This window comes from Pantherophis guttatus, chromosome 2 (genome assembly GCF_059756535.1).
Source record: "Pantherophis guttatus breed Tessera chromosome 2, ASM5975653v1, whole genome shotgun sequence".
In the NCBI taxonomy this organism is placed as follows: domain Eukaryota; kingdom Metazoa; phylum Chordata; class Lepidosauria; order Squamata; family Colubridae; genus Pantherophis; species Pantherophis guttatus.
In genome coordinates, this window is record NC_142064.1 from 7,050,760 (window position 1) to 7,076,084 (window position 25,325).

Consider the following 25,325-nt stretch of genomic DNA (forward strand, 5'->3'; position numbering starts at 1 on the left):
TATTCCGGGAGGCCGATCCACCCACCAATCAGCTTTTTTTGTATTTTTCTCCCCAAAAATTAAGTGCATCTTATACTCCGATGCATCTTATAGTCCGAAAAATATGGTATTTAGTTTTGTAAAAAACTGAATTGTAAAATTTAAAAAAAGAAAGAATTAGGTCTTCAACGGAGTGATGTCACAATTTAAAAAAGAAACATCAAAAGCTCTATTGTCTGCTGGGATAACTATATCATACAAGCAGTGGTGGATTCAAATAATTTAACAACTGGTTCTCTGCCCTAATGACCAGCTGGGTAGGCGTGGCTTGGTGGTCATATGACCGTGTGGGCATGGCCAACTCAATGTCACTCACATCGATAGGCGCTTCACCTTAGCTGTTACAATGTAATAAGGGTTAACCAGAGAGGCAGTTTCTGTAAGCAGAGCAATAAAGATTAGGCTAGAAACAACGCCAGAATGTTTCCTTCCTGCCTTCCTTACAGGATTAGCCCTCTAAAGTGGAAAAAAAACAAAATAAGATTTCTTCCAACAACCGGTTCTCCGAACTGCTTAGAAAGTTAACAACCGGTTCTCCCGAATAGGTGTGAACTGGCTGAATCCCACCACTGCGTGCAAGTATTATTAATCTGATTGATTGATTGATTGATTTTTGTAAACCTGAATGCTCTTGTCAAAACGTCCAAGAAACACCATTTTTGTGTGTTCATTAGGCAAAGATTTTGATCTGGACACCTACTGGGGTCCTCTCTTCCTTTGACTTACCATCTTGCCATATTAAATTAACATTTCTTGAAAGATCGCTGTGGGGTGTAAAATGTAATCATTGCTTTTGCTTTGCTTAATTTTCCTGTTGCAGACCTTTAAAAATCAGATGTGTAAAGTAGGGTAGGAAGGAAGAAAGAAAGAAAGGGGGGAAATGGCAACAGACCTAAAAAAAAGAAAAAACTTAGAATGTAGAATAATAGAGTTGGAAGGGACTTGGAGATCTTCTAGTCCAGTGATGGCTAACCTTTTTGATGTCGCGTGCCAAAAGCGGGGGGAGCATGGGGGGGTTGTGTGCGAGCGTGTCCACACCCATAATTGAATGCCCCCCTGTGCCCCACCCCCTCGCACATGTGCATGTGACCCCTCCACACTCCCCCCGCTTTGGCACGTGACGGCAAAAAGGTTACCAGTGGGCCCGGTAGATCCTTTTTTCGCCTTCCCAAGGCTCCAAAGGCTTTCTTGGAGCCTGGGGAGGGCAAAAACAGCCTCCCCCCACCCCCCCAGAGGCCCTCCGGAGGTCAGAAACAGTCCGTTTCCTGACTTCTGTTGGGCCCAAAAGGCCCGAAAATCAGGTGGCCAGTGTGCACGTGCACGCTGCAGCTGCGCTAAGGCAACACTCGCGTGCCCACAGATATGGCTCCATGTGCCACCCATGGCACGTGTGTCATAGGTTCGCCATCACGGTTCTAGTCAAACCCCTTGCTCAAGCAGGAGACCCTATATCCTTGATGGTGAACTTTTGGCACGCGTGCCAGAGATAGCACGTAGAGCCCTCTCTGTGGGCACGCACACCATCGCCAGCTGTTCTTCTGGTTTCAGCTGGTCTTCACAGGCACCAGAGTGCTGGAAAACGGTGTGAAAATGGCACAAAAAATGGCCAAAAAACAGGCTGTTTTCTGGGCCTTTTCTGGGCCATTTCTGTGCTGTTTTTTTGGCCATTTTCAGGCCATTTCTCAGGCCAAAATGGCCAAAAAACCAGCCAGAAACAGGCATGTGCATGCAAGCCAGCTGGTCTTCAGGTTTCTGGTGCTCCGGCTCATGCACATGCACACTGTCAGGGTTCCAAGTAACCCAATCGGTCGGGTCCACACAAGGACACACGCACATTCACACACACATTCCAGTTTGGACACTCGGTGCCAAAAAGGTTCGCCATCCCTGCCCTATACCATTTCAGAAAAGTCTGAAAAGGCTGTCCAAGTCTCTTTTGAAAGCCTCCAGTGATGGAGCACCAGTGGTCGTATTCAGCTGGTTCTGACCAGTTCAGGCGAACTGGTAGTGGCGACCTGTGGGTGGCTGCCCACCCACCCCAGCGCTATGCCGTCCTATTAAGCCATGTTTTCTAAGCCGCGTGCATGAGTGCATGCTTGCACATTTTCGGTGTGCAGCGAACCGGTGGTAAAATGATGCGAAACCCAGCTCTTTGGAGCCCTTACAACGTCTGAAGGCAAGCTATTCCATTGGTTGATTGTTCTCACTGTTATACTTGCTTTGTTTGTTTTGTTTTTATTAAATTTATATACCGCCCTACTCCCGAAGGACTCAGGCGGTGAACAGGCACAAAATAAAATACATAGATAGAAAAGTTAAAAAACATAATTAAAACCAGATTAAATAAATTAGCCCGAGACAATTAAAAATCCCAATAATTTAAAACAGATTAAAATTTCGATTTAAAAGAATTTTAAAACAGGGGAGAAAATTAGGCCAGGCCAGCTTGCTGGAATAGGAGGGTCTTAAGAGCACGGCGGAAAGAATACTTGTTCTTGTTGATGCTATTGTTGCTGTTGTTGTTGTTGTTGTACATGATCTTCTTCTTGAGAGAAGTGTTAAAAACACCTTGTGGCTTATATTTGAGGACAGAAAGAATTTGGAGCACTACATCCAATTCTGGTCACCATGATACGAAAAAGTTGTTGAGATAAAGAGCACAGAGAAGAGCAATTCAGATGTCATGGGGTCTGCAGGATTAATCATATGAGGAATGGTTAAGGGAACTAGGTATGTCTGGCCAAATGAAGAGAACGATCAGAGCAGACATGACAACTGTCTTCTACTACTTGAAGGCTATCACAGAGAAGAGAGGGTTAACTTACTCCCCAAAGCACCCCAAGAAGCAACAGGGAGAAGCTCATCAGAGGAAGATTCCACCTGGAACTAAGGAGAACCTTCCTGACAGTGAGAATGATTAATCAATGGAGCAGCTTGCCTCCCAAAGTTGTGGGGCTTTCAACAAATGATTGGACAACCTTTTCTCCAGGATGATATCAGATCTCCTGTCATGGGTAGGGGTATGGACTAGAAGACCTTCAAAGTCCCTTTTAGCCCTATGATTTTACGATTTTATGACCTGCCTTCTCACATTTCTTTCCCCTCCTTTTTTTGGAAGCTGTAGGAGGAGATGGCCAGGCTGAGCTCAAGGGTAGGGTCAAATGCATCTCTGTCTGGAGCCCCGATGGCCCCAAAAGAGATTAATTTGTCCAGCCACTCTTGGAGTCCATTGAATCTTATCTGGCGCCAATTTGCTTTGACCACTAGTATGTTGGATTCTTATGTATAGGTTGCATGAAATAAACCCGTGGGGCTTTCTAAACTCTATCCTAGCTCCTGGTTTCTTGAGCCTGGCAGAATCTTTATCAATAAAAGAAGAAGAAAAACAGCAAGAAAAACAGCAAGAAGCCTTAATGATAGAATACAATAGAATCACAGAGTTGGAAGGGACCTTGGAGGTCTTCTAGTCTAACCCTCTGCCTAGGCAGGAAACCCTACACCACTTCAGATAAATGGTTATCCAATCTCTTCTTAAAAACTTCCAGTGTTGGAGAATTCACAACATCTGGAGGCAAGTTGTTCCACTGATTAATTGTTCTAACTGTCAGGAAATTTCTCCTTAGTTCTAGGTTGCTTCTCTCCTTGATTAGTTTCCACCCATTGCTTCTTGTCCTGCCCTCAGGTGCTTTGGAGAATAGCTTGCTAGGATACAATCCCTGAAAATATTAGAGTTTTGCCTAGAAACCTCTCAAAGGAAGTTGGAAAATTCTAATCCTGTAATTTTTATGCCTCTCTTGCCCTAAACCAAGACTTCTGGAATTCCTTTCTGTTTTCTAGAAAGACTAGAGGTGATATCAGAATAGAGCTGGCAGGGACCTTAGAGGTCTTCTACTCCAACCTTCTCCTGAAGCAGGAGACCTTATACCATTTAACACAACCGGCTACCCACTTGCCCAGGCTAAAAACCTCCAGTGGTGAAGTACCCACAACTTCTGAAGGCAAGCTTAGTTAATTGTCCTCGCTGTTAGGAAGTTTCTCTTTAATTCCAGGTTGCTTCTCTCCTTGATTAGTTTCCATCCATAGCTTCTTCTCTCTTTTTTTTTTTTGGAATTTTTTTTTTATTTTTAAACAAAACTTAAAACATAAAACAATTATCATCCATTACAATTACAGAAAGTGTATTGATCGGTTACAAATCGTTTGTGCTTAATCCTCTATCCAACATTTTCTTATTTAACAGTTTATTACATTATTATTCTCATTTACCAATTATTTAACAGTAAATTGTCCTCTATAAGGGGAAAAAAAACCCTTTATATGTTTTATTATCTTATCCATTTCATATTTCATATTTCATTTCCATTCTTTCCTGTCTAACTATTGATAAAATAAATCCCATATCAAATAATATTGTTTATCTTTTTGTTCCCTAATTTCAAATGTCAATTTACTCATTTCAGCACACTCCAAAATTTTCTTGATAACGTCATCATCCGTGGGTATCTTCTCACCTTTCCAATTTCTAGCAAATACAATTCTAGCCGCCGTTAAAACATTCACAATTAAATATCTCATTTCTCTATTATATATTTCTGGTAAAATCCCTCAATAAAAATATCTCTGGTTTAAAGTCAATATGTTTCTTTGTCATTTTTTCCAACCATTTGTGGATTTTAGTCCAATATCTTTTAGCTTCTGCACATGTCCACCACATATGGTAATATGAGCCCGGAGTCTGATGACACTTCCAACATTTCTCCGGTTAATTGTCCTCGCTGTTAGGAAGTTTCTCTTTAATTCCAGGTTGCTTCTCTCCTTGATTAGTTTCCATCCATAGCTTCTTGTCCTGCCTTCTGGTGCTTTGGAGAATAGCGTGACTCCCTCCTCTTTCTGGCAGTCCCTCAAATACTGGAAGACTGCTATCGTCACCCCTAGTCCTTCTTTTCTCTAGACTGGCCATATCCAATTCCTGCAACCGTTCTTCATATGTTTTAGTCTTCATGATAGCAGCATTCCAATATTTGAAGGGCTGCGACAAAAAAGAGTGGGGGGAGAGGGTTTCCAACCTATTTTCCAAATCACCAGAAGGCAAGACAGAAAACAACAGATGGAAACTAATGAAGGAGAGAAGCAACCTAGAATAAGGAGAAATGTCGTAAGAATTAAAGAACAATGAGTCAGTGGAACAGCTTGTCCTGAGAAAATATGGGTGCTTCATCAATGGAAGTTTTAAAGAAAAGACTGGGCAGCCACTTGTCTGGAATGATACAAGATCTCCTGCTTGAGCAGGGGGTTGGACTAGAAGACCTCCAAGGGCCCTTCCAACTCTGTTCTTCTGTTACTCTGTTCTTCTTTGCAATATCAGGAGGCTTAGCACCAGGAGGGCATTTTGCTCAAGCTCATAAAGTAGGATTACGAGATGGGTTCCTCTTTTGCAAGGCAACCTTTTCTTCTCTCTTTTCTTTCAACTCAAGGAGAGGGAGAATATTATTTAAAAAAAAAAAAAAAAGACAACCCAATGTTCTTAATCCCCCTCAGCTATTCCTCGGCTGCAGTGCTTTCCTTCACCAACTCGAGGCTTCCTTCTAAAACCGAGAAATGCAAGCTTTGGCCTGTAATGATCTTTAAATGATTTATATCTAGTTCTTCTTTAAATACACCGCGGTGGTTTAAACAATTGAAAACCCAGCATGGAAAACAAGAAAACAGTTATTTCATTCAATCGGAACGCTATCTCCTCCAAGGGAGAGAAGATAACCGATTCTGATTCTCAAAGTCAGTTGGAATTCGCCTTCCGTGGTCTCAGATCTCCTAGAAGTGGAAAAAAATGTTTCTAATTCTTGTTGAGGGGACCGATCAGCTTTTGGGGTTTGTTTGTTTGTTGTCGTTGTTGTTGTTGTGTTTCTTACACTCATTCTGTGCCCTAGTGAGTCATGGGTCATAGCCAGGGGTGGGTTCTAATTTTTTTTACTACCGGTTCTGTGGGCGTGGCTTATTTTGTGGGTGTGGCTTAGAGGTCATGTGACTAGGTGGGCGTGGCTAGCTGGTCAGAGTCATTTCTGGAAGGTCCTCGCACTCACGACCAGTCCTCACACTTACAACCCGACTCATTTGTTTGCTTTTAACACTGATCAGCTGTAGGGCGGCCCTTTGAAGCCCCGCGGCAAGAGTTTAAACAGTTTTTTTTCCCTCTAGTCATCAGCTGGGACTCAGGAGGCAGCAATAGATTGGGGGGTGGGACCAAATAAAAGGTAAGAATAATGTGGGTGGGTGGGGAGGGGAGAACCGGTTCGGTGATGTCATATCGTCACTGCTACCGGCTCGGCCGAACCGGACCGAACCGGGAGGAACCCACCACTGGTCATAGCAGTGAGAACCATCAACCAGTGGAACAGTTTGCCTTCAGCAGTTGTGGGTGCTTCGTCACTGGAGCGACGAAGAAGAAGGGACTGGACAGCTACTTGTCTCCTTAAATGGTCTCCTGCTGAAGCAGGGGGTTGGATTAGAAGATCTCCAAGATCCCTTCCAGCATTATTCCCTTCCCTTCCCAATTGTGGGAAGCCCCCCCCCTCCTAGAAGAATAAAATATTTTGGGAAATATTAAAAAAAAGGCAGAAAATTATATTTCCCTAAATAAGAAACGGAGAAACATGCTCTTAAAAAGAGAGAAAGCAGACTCAGTCTCCCGGCCCACAGCAGATATTTTGTGCCCGTTAAGAAAGACTGGGCCAGCCTAGCTACAAAACAAAAGACCTTCAGCTCCAGGGGGATGGAGTTAAGAAGAGCAGGACAAGACCCTTCAGGACATAATAGGATTAACCCACTTAGCAGAAGACACAGAGCTCACTACATTGCACAATCTCCTAAGGGTGTTTCAGACACATTGTACAACCTCCCCTAGCAGCATCTCTGAAGCTTATAAATGGACGTTTCTTTCCAATCAGCCTCCAGCCTCCATTTTGTTTCCAGTGTCTTTCTACCGGATTGAAACTGAATCAGATGGATTTTCTGTCCATCTTCCCTTCCCATCCTATCCCAGACCCCATTTAGAATAATGCATCCAGTGCTTCCTTTTTTCTTTCTTTCTTTCCTTTTTTGCTTCTTTCCTACCTACTTCACTTCCTTTTTTTCTTTCCTCCCTCCCTCCCTTCCTTTTTCCTCCCTCCTTTTTTTCTTTCTTTCCTTTTTTCCTTCTTTCCTCCCTCCCTCCCTTTTTTCTTTCCTCCCTCCCTCCCTTCCTTCTTCCTCCCTCCCTCCCTTTTTTCTTTCTTTCCTTTTTTCCTTCTTTCCTCCCTCCCTCCCTTCCTTTTTCCTGTCTCCCTTTTTTCTTTCTTTCTTGTTCTTTTGTTCTTTCATTCATTCTTTCTTTCTTCTTTCTTTCTTCTTTCTTTCTTTACTTCTTTTCTCCCTTCCTTTCTTTCCTTCCTTCCTTCCTTCCCTTCCCTTCCTTCCTTCCTCCCTTTCTCTTTCTTTCTTTCTTTTTTCTTTCTTTCTTTCTTTCTTTCTTTCTTTCTTTCTTTCTTTCCTTCTTTTCTTCCTTCCTTTCTTTCCTTCCTACCCTCCCTCCCTCCCTCTTTCTTTCTTTCTTTCTTTCTTTCTTTCTTTCTTTCTTTCTTTCTTTCCACCAACATCTTTTTTACATTGTGGCAACCAAAACTGGATGCAGTATTCCAAGTGTGGCCTTACCAAGGCATTTTAAATTGGTATTAACACTTCACATGATCTTGATTCTATCCCTCTGTTTATGCAGCCTAGAACTGTGTTGGCTTTTTTGGCAGCTGCAGCTGGTTCATATTTAAATGGTTGTCCAGTAGGACTCCAAGATCCCTCTCACAATTACTATGATTGAGCAAGGTACTACCTATACTGTATCTGTGCACTTTGTTTTCTGTGCTTAAATGTAGAACCTTACTTTTTTCCACCATTGAATTTTTTTGTTAGAAAGCACCCAATTGTTGTGACTCTGACCCCCCGAGGCTGACTTATCAGAGGGAGAAGGCTCCGAACATGAAGGAGAGGAATTGGCCAGGCCTCCCCCTCCAGGACCCTCCTCTCTGGCAATGCCTCAGGTGTCTCCTGAAGGAGAAGAGATTGGCCAGGAGCCAGGTATCTCCTTGCAGTCGGACAGTGATGGAGATAAGTCTTGGCTGGATCCACGCCAGCGTCAGAGAGACAAGCGCACGCAGCAGAAAAGGAAGCATGCCAGAGATTAAGCTGAGTCACTGGACCACACCCCACAGGGAATATAAGGGGGTGAGGTGGCCATTCAGACTCTGTGACGGACAAAACTAACTACTAGCAAGTCACATTGTATTTTTGGAAACAACGTTATCTGCCTTGGATTTAATACAGACTGGACTTGACAATTTTTGAACTGTGTGTATCTTGTTTGGGTTTATCTGTCGGAGGAACAACCCCTCCCTCTATGAGTAAAGTTCTTGGCAAGCAGCTACTGGGTTGCTGCCAATCCTCTTACCGAAAGAATTTGTTGTCTGCCAGTTTTATTTAACCCCTGGATATCTGTTTGTGTGCGTGTGTGAGACGGGGACAGAACACCAATGTTCAAGTCTATCAAGATCCTTCTGTATCTTAAGTCTGTCTTCTGGAGGGCATGTATTTGTGATGTGAGTGATTCTGGTACCTGGAAGAAATTCTTCCCGTAATATCAGGGAAGGGGATGTGTGGAGTCAGAAGATCTCTCAGTTTCCCAGGTCATGTGAAACTGGTTTTAGCCCACTTCCTTGGCTGTAGGTGCAGTGTTCACCAGCTGTAAAACAAACAGCAACCTGGAGCTGGAAGAAAAAGACCAAGCTGAAACACACATAATTACTTTCTATCCTTGTGCCATGTTTTAATTAAAGATAGCAGCCCCACAAACTACGAGATCTCTGGAAATTATTTGAGACCTTTTCCAGAGGCGAAAAAGATCAATAGCTTTTTGTCTCGGTGGCATAAAACATTGTGGGGCTCTTTATTTATTTCCCACCGGTTGCTGTGAATTGACACAAGCATGGCAGGCAACCATAATTGTAACAAGTCCTATCATGGATTACATACCTTCCATCTCCACTAGAAACTACTCAGTGATGGTTAGATCTTTTTACAAAATAAATACAACCACGGAAAGCAGTCCCAGCAACCCTGGCTGGGCAAGCCCTTGGTATATAAAATAGAGAGCAAACCTCACTCTCTTCTAGTGCTGATGATGTTGCATTGTTGGGTAATGAAATGTCTACTTGAAAGCAGCCAAGCTCAGAGAGCACCAAGGACACTAAAGTCCTTCTCTTCTTCTTCTTCTTCTTCTTCTTCTTCTTCTTCTTCTTCTTCTTCTTCTTCTTCTTCTTCTTCTTCTTCTTCTTCTTCTTCTTCTTCTTCTTCTTCTTCTTCTTCTTCTTCTTCTTCTTTCCTCCTCCTCCTCCTCCTCCTCCTCCTCCTCCTCCTCCTCCTCCTCCTCCTCCTCCTCTTCTTCTTCTTCTTCTTCTTCTTCTTCTTCTTCTTCTTCTTCTTCTTCTTCTTCTTCTTCTTCTTCTTCTTCTTTCCTCCTCCTCCTCCTCCTCCTCCTCCTCCTCCTCCTCCTCCTCCTCCTCCTCCTCCTCCTCCTCCTCCTCCTCCTGAAAATAATTGCTAAGGTATCCTGATATTCTGAGTGACAAAACATGACAAACTAATATTCCAAAGCAGGGTAAATGTTGTTTTAAAATGTTCAAATCTAAGAGATATCATGATCTTATCCAGATGCGTGATCATACTGATTTGGCCTAATTTTTAGGACTTCCTATATCCGGAGACCTATATCTGGAGACTATATATGGACTCACTGGAGAAGAGCCTAATGCTGGGAAAGATAAAGGGCAAAAGAAGAATGGGACGACAGAGAATGAGGTGGCTGGATGGAGTCACTCAAGCAGTCGGCATGAGCTTAAATGGACTCCAGAGGATGGTAGAGAACAGGAAGGCCTGGAGGAACATTCTCCATGGAGTCACGATGGGTCAGACACGACTTCACAACTAACAACAACAATATCTGGACTTCGATCAGTCCCAGAGAATATCAGTGGGTCAGTCCTAGAGGAGATCAACCCTGACTGCTCTTTAGAAGGCCAGATCCTGAAGATGAAACTCAAATACTTTAGCCACCTAATGAGAAGGAAGGACTCACTGGAGAAGAGCCTAATGCTGGGAACGACTGAGGGCAAAAGAAGAAGGGGATGGCAGAGAATGAGGTGGCTGGATGGAGTCACTGAAGCAGTCGGCGTGAGCTTAAATGGACTCCAGAGGATGGTAGAGGACAGGAAGGCCTGGAGGAACATTGTTCATGGGGTCGTGATGGGTTGGATGCAACTAACAACAACAACAATATCTGGACTTCCAAACAATGAATGGCCAGCAGATAGGAGGACAATAGAGACAGAAAACTCAAAGTTTTAACCACTATTTAATACTTATCTTGAACTTTGAAGCCCACAACTAGTACGGCTGAACTTTTGTCCATCCGTAACCGCTCTTAGTATTCCACCCAGTATGAAATGCAGTCTCTAGCAATAAAACGTTGCTTCTTTCTTTTCTCCGTTTCACTTGGTTCATCCTTCATCAATTATTAGCTTGCATTCTGCAATCTGTTTTGCATACCGCACTCTGCACTTAGTTTACACCTACTGCACTCTGGAAACAGTGCAAAGAAGAGCAACAAAGATGAATATGATCCTCAAGGTTAAAATAGATGAAGAACGGTTGTAAAAAAATGTGTATGTCTAGTCTAGTGAAAACAAAGACCAGTGGTGACATGATAGCAATCTTCCAATATTTGGGGCTACCACAGAGAAGTGGGTACTGTTGTGACCGAGGCCCACGTAGTGATTACCAAACACAATTCAGTCCTGAACAAACTTATTTTATTAAAACAGCTGAGAATTAATTCATTCTCAGCTTAGTCCAAAACAAATTCTTCATAACCAGTCCGTCGGCCTTAACACCAACCTTTGATGTCTTTGGCAACCTGCCAAAGGCTTTTCTTGGCAAAACCTCCACAAAGTTCAAGAGACGCTGACAAGAAGCACTGGAATCAACGTTGCTTTTCTACAAAGAACCCAATGGCTCGTTGCTACTCTTTGAAGCCTTACGGGAGGGGCCAATCATCTTCCGGCCTTACTCCCGAGTCGTCCTTTTTGCTTCAGCTGCTCTTGCCTTCTGGCAGCTCTTCGCATGCGTGCACTAGGAACAGGCTCCTCCTGTTCCTCTGCCTTTCTACTGTCTGCCTCTGGAGCAGTGGTGGGATTCAGCCAGTTCGCACCACTTCGGGAGAACCGGTTGTTAACTTTCTGAGCAGTTTGGCAAACTGGTTGTTGGAAGAAATCATTAGGGCAGAGAACTGGTTGTTAAATTACTTGAATCCCACCACTGCTCTGGAGGCTCCGGAGTCCACGCATCGCTCCCAGATGGCCCATCTTTGCTTCTGACGCAGAGCCCTTGTCTGGGCCTTTCCCTGACTACAGGACTGGCCCGTTGTCCTCCCCAGCCCTCCTCACTGTCCGGCTCCACTGCCAGGAACGCAGGCTGCTGGTGGACCACAACAGGTACCAACCTATTCTCCAAAGCATTTGAAGGCAGGACAAGAAGCAACGGGTGGAAACTAACCAAGGAGAGAAGCAACCTGGAAGTAAGGAGAAATTTCCTAACAGTGAGAAAAAAATTAATCAGTGGAACTGCTTGCCTCCAGAAGTTGTGGGTGCTCCAACACTGGAGGTTTTTAAGAAGAGATTGGACAGCCACTTGTCTGAAATGGTATAGCGTCTCCTGCTGGAGCGAAGGATTGGACTAGAAGATCTCCAAGGTCCCTTCTAACTCTGCTATTCTGTTAATTTATGGTGTTCCTGCCCTGTGCCCCCATTGTGATTATGCTGAGTGCCGCTACACATTTCCTACTGTCAGGTTTCGATGCTATCTCAAAATAAATGAATTTCCAAACTGCTGATCTTTGAGGAAATTTTCTCTTTATTGAGCATAGTGATCTGTCCCTGGCTCTTTCACGGTCAGCACTGACCTTTGCCCCCCAAACCCTCCCTTTCCGATCCCCAATTCTCTGCGTCTCATTGGCTATCTTCCAAGCCACTCTCCTCATCCCATCTCCATCAGATCACAGGAATGTCCCCCCCTCCTCCCATCTCCGAGGAAACAGAATCTTCAAAGGAATTAAGTAGGCAAAAGTTCAAGCTTCTCCTCTCCTTTCATATGCCAGCGCTGGAACACTGACACCTACAATATTTTGGCAAAATCACTAGAAATGGTGTTGACATTCAAGATTCACTGTTTTTCCCTAATAATTCTAATTACTCTATCAGGGGACAGAAAGAGTTGACAATGTAGAAGCTCTACATTAAATTCCACCTTGAATAATACTAATTGGTGAAAAGCCTACCTTCTCACCCACATTTAGAAGTCTGTCCCTCCACTAGAATATAGAATAATAAGATTGGAAGAATAGAATAGAATTCTTTATTGGCCAAGTGTGATTGGACACAAAAGGAATTTGTCTTTGGTGCATGTGCTCTCAGTGTACATAAGGAGAATAAAATACATTCATCAAGAATAAAAAAAATACAACACTTAGTGATAGTCAAGGTTACTAATAAGCTATCAAATTATACTAGGAAACAAATAAAAACAATATAAATTGAAAGATAGAAGCAACATGGTTATAGTCATAAGTGGGAAGAGATGGGTACTATGAAGGATGAGAAGAATAATAGTAATACATTCTTAGTAAATTATTTGACAGTGTTGTGGGAATTAGTTATTAAGCAGGGTGATGGCATTTGGGAAAGAAATGTCCTTGTGTCTAGTTGTTCTGGTGTGCAGTGCTCTATAGCGTCGATTTGAGGGTAGGAGTTGAAACAGTTTATAAGCAGGATGTGAGGGGTCTGTAGATATTTTCACATCCCTCTTTTTGACTCGTGCAGTATACAGATCCTCAATGGAAGGCAGGTTGGTAGCAATTGTTTTTTTCTGCAGTTCTAAGGAACTGCAAGGAAGGGACCTTGGAGGAGGTCATCTAGTCCAACCCTCTGCTCAAACAGGACACCCTATATTCTTTCTGACAAATGGTTGTCCAATCTGTCCTTGAAAATGTCCAGTGTCTGAGCACCCACAACTTCTGACAGCAAGCCATTTCACAGATTATTAATTTTTTTTTTCTCACTGTCAGGAAATTTCTCCTTAGTTCTAAGGCCTGTTCACCTTTGGGAACAGGTGGTCTCCTTCAGAACATCTTATTGCTGAGATACCTGCATTTTGTGTTGTGCTGGTTAGGCCATACATTATTGTAAAATAAACAAGTGTATCTTGACTTAAAGGTAAAGGTTCCCCTTGCACATATGTGCTAGTCGTTCCTGACTCTAGGGGGCAGTGCTCATCTCTGTTTCAAAGCCGAAGAGCCAGCGCTGTCCGAAGACGTCTCCGTGGTCATGTGGCCGGCATGACTCAACGCCAAAGGCGCACGGAACGCTGTTCCCTTCCCACCAAAGGGGGTCCCTATTTTTCTACTTGCATTTTTTACCTGCTTTCGAACTGCTAGGTTGGCAGAAGCTGGGACAAGTCAAGGGGGCTCACCCCATTACGCGGCACTGGGGATTCGAACCGCTGAACTGCCCACCTTTCGATCGACAAGCTCAGCGTCTCAGCCACTGAGCCACCGTGTCCCTAATCTTGCCCTACAAAGCAAATAAATTTAAAAACGGTTTTAGGTGACTGGTGAGTAAACATGCACCTTACGTATTCCATCCTATTGTCGGCATTCTAGAGAACTATCTATTAGATATTAATCATAACAGTGGTTTTATATTAATTATGGCTGTGCTGTCTGACATATTGTAGGCCGTTGCTCTACATGTGTCAGAGTGTTCTGCCTGCTTGCATTTTAGCTGTAAATATTTGTTCTTTACAGATTTGGTGGTTAAGTGTGATCTAATTTTGTCGTAGAGAACTTTTAGAATTACTGTGTTCCTTGAATTATACCTAGGGGGGAAAAAAATAGAGAAGAAAACACAAAAGCAAAACAAAACCAGACAAGACTACACAAAGAGAAAAAAATGTGGATGAAAAGAAGGGGGGGGGAAACCTATAAGAAACATGTAGATAAATTGTCCCCCCTAGTTTAATACTGATAAATATATTTCAAAAATAATAATTCCCCCCACCTCTCTTCTTGACTTTTCTGCAAGGGCTAACAGATCCTAAACCCCTTAAATTGTATGACTGTAATTTTGTTTCTCTTGGAGTGGGAAAATAAAATAAAAAGGAGGCAGGTTTTTGTTGACACACAAACACAGAGGGGGGGGGAGAGAAGTGGGGAGAGAGAGAGAGGGGAAGAGAGAGGGGAAGGAAAGAAAGAGAGGAAGAGAGAGAGGGAAAGGGAGGGGAGAGAAACAGGGAGGGAAAGAGAAAGGGGAAGGAAAGAGAGAGAGGAAGAGAGAGAGGGGTAGAGAGAGGGAGGGAGAGAAAGAGAGAGGGGGAGACAGAGAGAGAGGAAGGAAAGAGATAGAAGGGGAAGACAGAGGGAGAGGAAGAGAGAGAAGGAGGGGGAGAGAGAGAGGGAGGGAAAGAGAGAGGGGAAGGAAAGAGAGAGAGGAAGAGAGAGAGGGGTAGAGGGAGGGAAAGAGAGAGGGGAAGGAAAGAGAGAAAGGAAGAGAGAGAGGGAAAGAGAGAGGGAGGGGAGAGAAACAGGGAGGGAAAGAGAAAGGGGAAGGAAAGAGAGAGAGGAAGAGAGAGGGGGTAGAGAGAGGGAGGGAGAGAAAGAAATAGAGAGGGGGAAACAGAGAGGGAGGGAGGAAAGAGATAGAGGGGGAAGACAGAGGGAGAGGGAGAGAGAGAAGGAGGGGGAGAGAGGGAGGGAGGGAGAGAGAGAAATAGAGAGGGGGAGACAGAGAGGGAGAGAAAGAGAGAGAGGGAGGGAGAGGGAGGAAGGGGGAGAGGGAGGGAGAGAGAGAGAGAAGGAGTGGGAGGGAGGGAGGAGAGAGGGAGGGAGAGAGGGGGAGAGAGAGGAAGGGAGAAAGAGAGAAGTGGGAGAGGGAAGGAGAGAGAGAGAGGGAGGGAGGGAGAAAAATAGAGAGGGGGAGACACAGAGGGGGGAAGAGATAGAGGGAGAGGGAGGGAGAGAGAGGGGGAGGGAGAGAGAGAAGTGGGAGAGAGAGGGAGGGGGTAGAGAGAGGGAGGGAGGGAAAGAAATAGAGAGGGGGAGACAGAGAGGGAGGGAGGAAAGAGATAGAGGGAGAAAGAGGGAGGGAGGGGCAGAGAGAGGGAGAGAGAGGAGTGGGAGAGAGGGAGGGAGAGAGAAATAGAGAGGGGGAGACAGAGGGGGGAAGAGAGAGAAAGAGAGGGGGAGGGAAAGAGAGAGATGGAGAGAGGGAAAGAGAGAGGGAGGGTGAGAGAAAGAGGGAGGGAGGGAGAGAGAGAGAGATTCCAATTTTGCACTCTCCGATGACTTTTTCTCTCCCTTTCTTTTTCGCCGGGCTCCTTGCATGACTGCGGCCCTCGAAGTGCCAACGGTTATTATTATTATTATTGGGAGAAAAATAATAACGGCCATAAAAATAAAATGAAGCTGAGCTTTTGTCTTTCGGTGGGCTGGTGGTTTTCTTTTTTTTTTCTTTTTTTTCTTTTTTTTTTAGTTTTTAGCAATCCAGAAAGCGAAAGTCCATGAAATAAGACAATAAGAAGGGTGAGGTGCTTGATATCATCAGACGGAGTGTGTTTGGGGGGGGTGATGGTGTTTGGGGGGGGGGAGAGATATTTGCAACCACCCAGCTGCTATCCTCGTAATCAGTATTTTTATTATTCCGTATAGAAAGAAAAGGCCCTTGCCATTGGGGGAGAGGGCTTTAAGTCTCGAAGCAGGCTGTTGCTGTGCTAGGAAAGAGACACATACAGAAAATCCCCCACCCCAGCCTGAAAAAAATAAATAAAATAAAGCGAATAGCTTCTCCTTTTGTAACAGCGCCATCTTCAGGCATATAGGAGAAAGTGAAAACACCAGTCGTTCTTCATTTTTTTCCCACAATGAAATGATTCGCTGGGCCACTGATATGGTTTCTGAACCCTGCTCCAGAGTTATAGTTAGTTAGTTAGTTAGTTTTAATTTTAATTGGGGTATTTTAAATGTTTGGGGTTTTAAATCGGCCAAATCTATGTAATTATTTTAATTTTTAATTATTGTTGTGTGTTGTGTTTTTAAATTGGCTGTACACCGCCCTGAGTCCTTCGGGAGAAGGGCGGTATAGAAATAAAATTATTTATTTATTTATTTATTTATTAGTTAGTTAGTTAGTTAGTTAGTTAGTTAGTTAGTTAGTTAGTTAGTTCATGTTATTGAGTTCATGCTGTTAAGTCATCTGCACCTCAATAACTGTCTGCTTTCGTTCTGCAACCCAAGACAGACACAGACTTCAGAGGATAATTAGAACTGCAGGGAAAAAAAAATTATTTATTTTTTTAATTTGATTTATATGCCGCCCTTCTCCAGAGACTCAGGGCGGCTTACAATGTGCTCAGCAATAGCCTTCATCCTTTTGTATATTTTATACAAAGTCAGCTTATTGCCCCCACAACTGGGTCCTCAATTTACCTACCTTAGAAAGGATGGAAGGCTGAGTCAACCTTGAGCCTTGGCGAGATTCGAACCTGCAGTAATTTTTTTTTTTTAATTTGATTTATACGCCGCCCTTCTCCGGAGACTCAGGGCATCTTACAATGTGCTCAGCAATAGCCTTCATACTTTTGTATATTTTATACAAAGTCAGCTTATTGCCCCCACAAACTGGGTCCTCAATTTACCTACCTTAGAAAGGATGGAAGGCTGAGTCAACCTTGAGCCTTGGAGAGATTCGAACCTGCAGTAATTGCAGACAGCTGGTCTTAATAACCATCTTAATAACAGGATGCCTTAGACCACTGTACTACCAAGGCTCTTTTTACAATTACTACCAACCTGCCTTCCATGGAGGACCTGTATACTGCACGAGTCAAAAAGAGGGCTGTGAAAATATCTACAGACGCCTTGCATCCTGGACATGTTTCAACTCCTACCCTCAAAACGACACTATAGAGCACTGCACACCAGAACAACTAGACACAAGGACAGTTTTTCCCCGAACGCCATCGCTCTGCTCAACAAATAATTCCCTCAACACTGTCAAACTATTCACTAAATCTGCACTACTATTAATCTTCTCATCGTTCCCACCACTCATCTCCTTCCACTTATGACTCTATGACTGTAACTTTGTTGCTTGTATCCTTACAATTTTTATTGATATTGATTGTTTCCTGATTGCTTATTTGTTCCCTATGACTATCATTAAGTGTTGTACCTTATAATTCTTGATAAACGTATCTTTTCTTTTATGTCTATTGAGACCAAGACAAATTCCTTGTGTGTCCAATCACACTTGGCCAATAAAAAAATTCTATTCTATTCTATTCTATTCTATTCTATTCTGTTCTGTTCTGTTCTGTTCTGTTCTGTTCTGTTCTATTCTATTCTATTCTTCTACTCTATTGTTCTGTTCTGTTCTGTTCTGTTCTGTTCTGTTCTGTTCTATTCTATTCTATTCTATTCTTCTACTCTATTGTTCTGTTCTGTTCTGTTCTGTTCTGTTCTGTTCTGTTCTGTTCTGTTCTGTTCTATTCTATTCTATTCTATTCTATTCTATTTTATTCTATTCTATTGATGAAGTTTTTGCCAAGACTTGGATGGTGTCCGAAGCTTAGCGATTCTACTAGCCAGGTCTCTCGATAACTTCCGATGTTGTATTACTTCGAGTTGTTCAACGCTCTGGCTGGTCTCAGCTTTGATGGGGTTCCCTTTATTATTATCTTTTTTTATAAATAACTCAAGGCAGTAAACATTGCTAATGCTCCTTCCTCCTCTTCTTTTCCTCACAAAAACAATCCTGTGAGGTGGGTTGGGATGAGAAGAGAGTGACTGGCCCAAATTTACCCAGCCAGCTTTCATGCCTAAATTGAGACGAGAACTCATGAACTCCTGGTGATAGGCCCCAAATCACACATCAAACTTTCATGGGACTAGAACTCACCGTCTCCTGGGGATTAGCCAAAAGTCACCCAGCTGGCTTTCCTGCCTATGGCAGGACTAGAACTCACTCTCTCCTCATGATTGGTCGAAAGTCACCCAGCTGGTTTTCCTGCCAATTGCAGGACTAGAACTCACCCTCTCCTGGTGATTGGAGTCAGCTTTACTGCCTAAGGCAGAACTAGAACTCTCAGTTTCCTGGTGATTGCCCCCTCCCCCCCACCTTAAAAAAAAGATACTCAAAATTTGGAAGGATCTTGACAGATTTGAATATTGGGCCCTATCCAACAAGATGCAGTTCGGTGGCAAGAAAAGTAAGGACCTGCCTTTGATCAGGAAAAATCAGATACACGGGTACAGGACAGGTGGTCCGTGGCTCAATGGTAGTGCCCGTGAGAGGGATCTACTTGTCCTGGTGGATCACCATTTCAGGATGAGCCCACCGTGTGCTGCAGCTGCCAATAAAGCCAACTCAGTCCTAGGTGGCATCCACAAGAGGGAGAGCATCAAAATCACGAGAAGTGTTAGTACCACTCTATACTGCGCTAGAAGAACTGTGGTGGCGCAGTGGTTTAGAATTCAGTATTGCGGGCTGATTCTGCCCGCTGTCAGCAGTTCGATCCTGACCAGCTCAAGGTTGACTCAGCCTTCCATCCTTCCGAGGTCAGTAAAATGAGGACCCAGATTGTTTGGGGGAAATATGCTGACTCTGTAAACCGCTTAGAGAGAGCTGTGAAGCACTGTGAAGCAATATATAACAGAGGTGGGTTTCAGCAGGTTCTGACCAGTTCTGGAGAACCGGTAGCAGAAATTTTGAGTAGTTTGGAGAACCAGTAAATACCACCTCTGACTGGCCCCGTCCCCATCTATTCTCTGCCTCCAGAGTCCCAGCTGATTGGGAGGAAATGGGGATTTTGCAGTAACCTTCCCCTGGAGCGGGGTGGGAATGGAGATTTTACAGTATCTTTCTCTTGCCATGCCCACCATGCCATGCCATGCCATGTCCACCAAGCCACACCCACAGAACCGGTAGTAACAAAATTTGAATTCCACCACTGCTTCCAGCCCTATGATTTTCTGATTCCAGGTCCTTCTCTGTAATATAACATTGGACCCAATGGATGGAAGAAGCTTATGGTGGCAGTCTAGACATAGGAGTCATTATCATTCAGACAACATAGCTTGGCAGAAATGATGATGCTGAAAACTTGGTTGAATTCAGCGCTCAGCTTGACTTCTTACTTGAAAACCAGGTTTAATCATTTATTTTCAAGTAAAAAAAAAAAACAACCCTTTCTGACTGCTTAAAGAAAAGCAAAAACAAAATGCTATTACTAAACTTCAGTAGTTAAAATATCTGGCCCCGGTATGTACATAGATGTTCCTTCTACATAGACATGATATAAATCTTTCTTCGATAGTTTATTTTACCTTCCAATTAATCGTCTCTCTCTAGCCCAGGAATGAAAGGAGCCCATTCCATTAATTTTCCCCAAAAAACATCAGATGGCCAAAAGTGTTTTTGACCTTCACTTAAATCCATTATCATTTTTCAGCTTCAATGGCTGAGTGAAGGAAGTGTCATTCTGTCATATATATATATATATATATATATATATATATATATATATATATATATATATATATATATATATATATATATATATATATATATATATATACATACATACATACATACATATACATATACATATACATATACATATACACATACACATACACATACACATACACATACACATACACATACACATATACATATACATATACATATACATATACATATACATATATATAAGGGTAGGAGGGGGGAAAAAAACTAAAAATTGATTCTGTTTATCCCCAAAAACCTTTCCTTTGTATTGGCATACAACTGACATTTAAACAAGGAGGGGGGAAAAAAAACCCACCGAAACGAAAAGAAAACATTGCTGATTTGATTTGCATTCATGGAAATTTGCTGGTTAGCAGAGAGTTTTGAAGCCAGTTGTGTATTTTTTGAGGGAGGGGGGAGGAGGGTGTGTCGTTCTGAACAGGGATGTGAAAAGACCACAGCAATTCCAACTATACAAAATTATTCCAACACTCTTTGGTAACTCACAACAGAGACACACATTTTTCAACTCTGCCTTGGTGTCCGTTCGCAGCTGTTAATTATAAAGATCTTTATAAAGGCATTAGAAAGGGATTTATTTTATTTTATTTTATTTTATTTTTTGTTAAAAGTAGGCTCTTGGGTGTCACGTGATTAACAAAGGTTAAAGATTTGTGAAATGAAATGGAAAAAACAAAAGAAATGAGGTTAGTAGATACAGAAAAGAGGAAGGGAGGGAGGGAGGAAGGAAGGAAGGGTGGGAGGAAAAGAGGGAGGGAGGAAAGAAGGGAGGGAGGGAGAGAGGAAGGAAGGAAGAAGAAAGAAAAAAGAAAAAAAGGAAGAGAGAGGGAGGGAGGGAGGAATAGAAGGAGGGAGGAAAGAAGGGAGGAAGAAAGGGTGAGAGGAAGGAAGGAAGGAAGAAGAAAGAAAGAAAGAAAGAAAATAAAAAAAGAGGGAGGGAGGGAGGAAAAGAGAAGGAGGAAAGAAAGATGAAGGAAGGAAGGAAGGAAGGAAGGAAGGAAGAAGGAGGGAGGGAGGGAAGGAAGGAGGGAGGGAGGAAAGAAGGGAGGGAGGGAGGAAAATGAAAGAAGGAAAATAAAAAGAAGGAGGGAGGGAGGAGGAAGGATGAGAGAAAGGAAGGAAGGAAGGAAGGAAGGAAGGAAGGAAGGAAGGAAGGAAGGAAGGAAGGAAGGAAGAAAGAAAGAAAAAGGAAAAAAAAGACATTACTTCCACGAATGCTTCCAAAATTCATTTGAAGGTCTCTCCAGAAGGTAAAACAGCAGTTTTAGAGATCTTTCAAAAAGAGGTCTGAAGGCAGGCAGATGTTTGTACCGAATCCAACCATCCACCTCCACGGTTTCCATTCTTCCCTCCTACTTTTATTCGATTTGAATGCAGAGAATTTGCTTTAGGGAAAAAATCTACCTTTTGAAGAAGAACATTATATGGATAGAGTTTGGTCTTCTTCTCTCTCCTTTGGTGTGTTTCTGTCCTTTCAGCAGGTGTCAAAGTCCTGTTTTCCATTATGGAATCTTCTTTGCGGAGATTCTGCTACATTCTTGGCTTCAATTTCCATTTCATTCCAACTAAAGTCAACACCAGGGAAGAAACTCATCCCAAGAAGTTTCCTCGGTAGCTGTTATTGCTAGGAGAAAAAAAAAAAAAATCTCCCCTTAACATATTGTTGGAGAATTTCTCTTTTTCTTGGAGAAATTCAGAGAAGTCGTCCATCTGACTTCCCTGTCCACTAATTTGGTGAAGGGTGTGGAAAAACCACCATGGTCCATTCAAGAACTAATAAATAGTAACCATATCATATTGGACATAAGCTCTGGAATTCCTCCCTTGCAATGCATGCTATATCATTAGCCTCCAAAATTTCCATTGGAAGCTCTGTTATATCAAGGCATAAATAAATTTGAAACAAAAGCATGGTTAGCTGCACCTGAAGGACTCTATGGAGAACACCGGTCGTTCTGAAACAACTCGTAAAAGACTTCCCTTTGCCAAGCCATTAAAGGTAAGGCAAGACCAGCTGGCAGAAATGGGAATATTCATAAGAGGAGAGAGAGAGAGAAAAAAAAACAGAAAGAGAGAAAGGGAAGGAGGGAGAGAAAGAGAATGAAAAAGAGAAAGAAAATGAAGAAGAGAAAGAGAATGAAAAAGAGAAAGAGAAAGAAAATGAAGAAGAGAAAGAGAAAGGGTGCCTGGGAAGGAGAGAGAAAAGAAGAGAAGAGAAGGGAAGGAAAGGGGAAGGGGAAGGAGAAGGAGAAAGGAGAGAAGAGAAAGGGAAAGGAAAAAGGAAAGGGAAAGGGGAGAGAAAGAATTGAGAGGGGGCTAGGGAGGGAGGGAGAAGAGAAGAGGGAGAAGAAGGAGAAGGAGAAGGTGAAGGAGAAAGGAGAGAAGGAGAAAGGAGAGAAGAGAAAGGGAAAAGAAAAAGGAAAGGGAAAGGGGAGAGAAAGAATTGAGAGGGGGCGAGGGAGGGAGAGAGAAGGAAGAGGGAGAAGAAGAAGGTGAAGGAGAAAGGAGAGAAGAGAAAGGGAAAGGGAAAGGGAAAAGAAAGAAATAAGAGAGAGAGAGAGAGATGTCAGTTCTCCTTCGTCTTCTGCATTCATACTGTCCCCCCTTTTAATCCTTGCCAATCCCTTCCTTTGTCTTTCAAACCTGAAAAAAAAAAAGAAGTAACTTCTTGTTTTTGAGTCCTTGGTGCTCTCTGAGCTCGGTTGTTTTCTTGCAGACGTTTTGTTACCCAACTAGGTAACATCATCCATGCTCCTGGGATGCAATATAGGCTGGCCTCCTTGTGGCGCACCCTGGGCAACGTGATTTTATCCCAGCTAAATAGTCTATTTATTCCAGCCGCTGGACCTCACAAGGATCTCCCAGTGAGAAAAAAAGCAGCAGGATAAAAAAACAACAACAACTTAATGCTGTATTCTGTTACGCCATAGGAAATAAAATCAATGCTAGCTCTTTTTTTTTTTCTCCTCCTTTTGCAAGAAAACAACCAAGCTCGGAGAGCACAAAGGATTCCTACCCTGAGCTTACAAATATTTTCTTTTATTATAATCAGCTCTCCAAATTCATCCAGCCCTCTTTCTTACCTTTTCCCTGCTAGCAAATTTGAACATCGGATGGGAGCTGGGAAGCAGGCGTTTTCTGTGGCAGCCCCTGCCCCATGGATCTCTCTCCCCCTTAAATTTATCAGGCCTTTCCAGAGGTGGGATTCAAAAATTTTAGCAACCAGTTCTCTGCCCGGTTGCTGGGTGGTCATGGTGGATGTGGCCTACTCAGCCTATTGCACCATGGTGGCAGGAGGGGTTGTTTTTGCCCTCCCCAGGCGCCAGAGGCTTTCCTCAAACCTCCGGGAGAGCGAAAATGGCCTCCCCCATCAGGAGTGGGTTCTAAAAAATTTTTACTACCGGTTCTGTGGGCGTGACTTATTTTGTGGGCGTGGCTCGATGGTCATGTGACAATTCTTTAGGATTTAGCAGGTCTACCAGGCTTTTAACTGCTTGCAGAGGCACCGGTCTACCCATTTGTTTTTGCAGGCACCGGTCTACTCATTTGTTTTTAGAGGCACCGGTCTACCCATTTATTTTTACAGGCACCAGTCTACTCATTTGTTTTTGGAGGCACCTGTCTACCCATTTATTTTTGCAGGCACTGGTCTACTCATTTGTTTTTTGGAGGTACTGATCTACCCATGTATTTTTACAGGCACCAGTCTACTCATTTGTTTTTGGAGGTACTGGGCTACCCATGTATTTTTACAGGCACCAGTCTACTCATTTGTTTTTAGAGGCACCGGTCTACCCATTTATTTTTGCAGGCACCAGTCTACTCATTTGTTTTTGGAGGCACTGGTCTACCACCACACTGCCTTTTAACACTGATCAGCTGTAGGGCGGACCTTTGAAGCCCCGCGACAAGAGTTTAAACAGCTTTTTCCTTCTAGCCGATCAGCTGGGACTCAGGAGGCAGCAATAGATTGGGGGTGGGGCCAAATAAAAGGTAAGAATAATGCGGGGTGGGGGTGGGGGGGCAGGGGGGGCAGAACCAGTTCGGTGACGTCATATCGTCACCACTACCAGCTCGGCAGAACCATGCTGAACCAGGAGGAACCCAGCACTGTCCCCCATACTCCAGAGGCCCTCTGGAGGCCGGAAATGAGCCCATTTCCAGAGTTCCGGAACTTCTGGGAGGCCCATTTTTAGCCCTCCCAGCACCTCCATGTGGGCCCTGCACTTACCTGGCATTCAAAACAGGCCGTGTGGAGACTCCTAGGAGGGGTGGGGTGGGGTGGGCAGGGCCAGCAAGTCCTTGCAACTACCGGTTCGGCGAACCAGATATAAAATTAGTATCCGGTTTTCCTGAACCGGTCTGAACCGGCTGAATCCCACTCCTGGGCCTTTTCCTTTTTAGTCTTCCATAAAGCTTTAAAAACATCTATGGAGAGTCTCTGTCATCCAGGTCCTGGTTGTCCTAAAAGTGTTTTTTCAAAAGGCAACTGGATTTTTTTTTTCCTTGATGAGTTTTATTTATTTATTTATTTATTTATTTGTTTGTTTCAATTTCTATACCGCCCTTCTCCAAATAGGACTGAGGGCGGTGAACAGCCAAGTAAAAAACAGGACATACAAAATTTAAAAACAGTTTAAAATAATTAAATATTTTGGTCATAAATTAAAACAATCCAATTTAAAATCAATTTAGAATTTAACTCAAGCCAGCCCAGCTAGTTGAAATAAATGGGTTTTCAGGGCCCGACGAAAAATCCGGAGGTCTGTTATTGTACGTATCTCTGGGGGGAGGTTGTTCCAGAGGGTGGGCGCCGCCACAGAGAAGACTCTCCCCCTGGGAGTCGTCAGCTGACATTGTCTGGTGGACGGCACCCTGAGGAGGCCCACTCTGTGCGAGCGTACTGGCCGGTGGGAGGCTATTGGTGGCAGAAGGCGGTCTCGTAAGTACCCCGGCCCTAAGCCATGGAGCGCTTTAAAGGTGGTCACCAACACCTTGAAGTGCACCTGGAAGACCACCGGGAGCCAGTGCAGCTCGCGCAGGAGAAGTGTCACATGGGAGCGCCTCGTCACCCCCATAATTCCCCGCGCGGCTGCGTTCTGGACCAGCTGGAGCCTCCGGGTGCACCCCAGGGGGAGCCCCATGTAGAGAGTCCAGGCAGGAAGTGACGAGTGCCTGAGTGACTGTGCGTAGGGAGTCCCGATCTAGAAAGGGGCGCAACTGGCGTATCAGGCGAACCTGATAAAAAGCCCCCCTGGCCACGGCCGTCAAATGATCTTCTAAAGACAGCCGTGTGTCCAGGAGGACGCCCAAGTTACGAGCCCTCTCCGTGGGGGCGAGTGATTCACCCCCAATAGCCAGCGATGGCATCAGCTGGCTATATCGGGACGCCGGAAGCCACAGCCACTCGGTCTTGGAGGGGTTGAGTCAGAGCCTGTTTCTCCCCATCCAGGCCCGCACGGCCTCCAGGCACTGGGACATTACTTCAAGGGCATCGTTGGGGTGGCCTGGGGTGGAGATGTACAGCTGGGTGTCATCAGTGTACTGATGGAACTCCACCCCGAAGCC

The 25,325-nt window shown here is 43.8% G+C and overlaps 1 long non-coding RNA gene across 1 annotated transcript in view; it reads right to left on the reverse strand.

Moving 5' to 3' along the window:
- Positions 1-25,325, reverse strand: part of LOC148115023 (uncharacterized) — an 84,212-nt gene that overhangs the window by 48,141 nt on the left and 10,746 nt on the right. Inside the window, exon 2 of the long non-coding RNA XR_015731869.1 lies at positions 21,162-21,381. This is a non-coding gene — a long non-coding RNA (uncharacterized LOC148115023). The remainder of the gene's footprint in view (positions 1-21,161; positions 21,382-25,325) is intronic.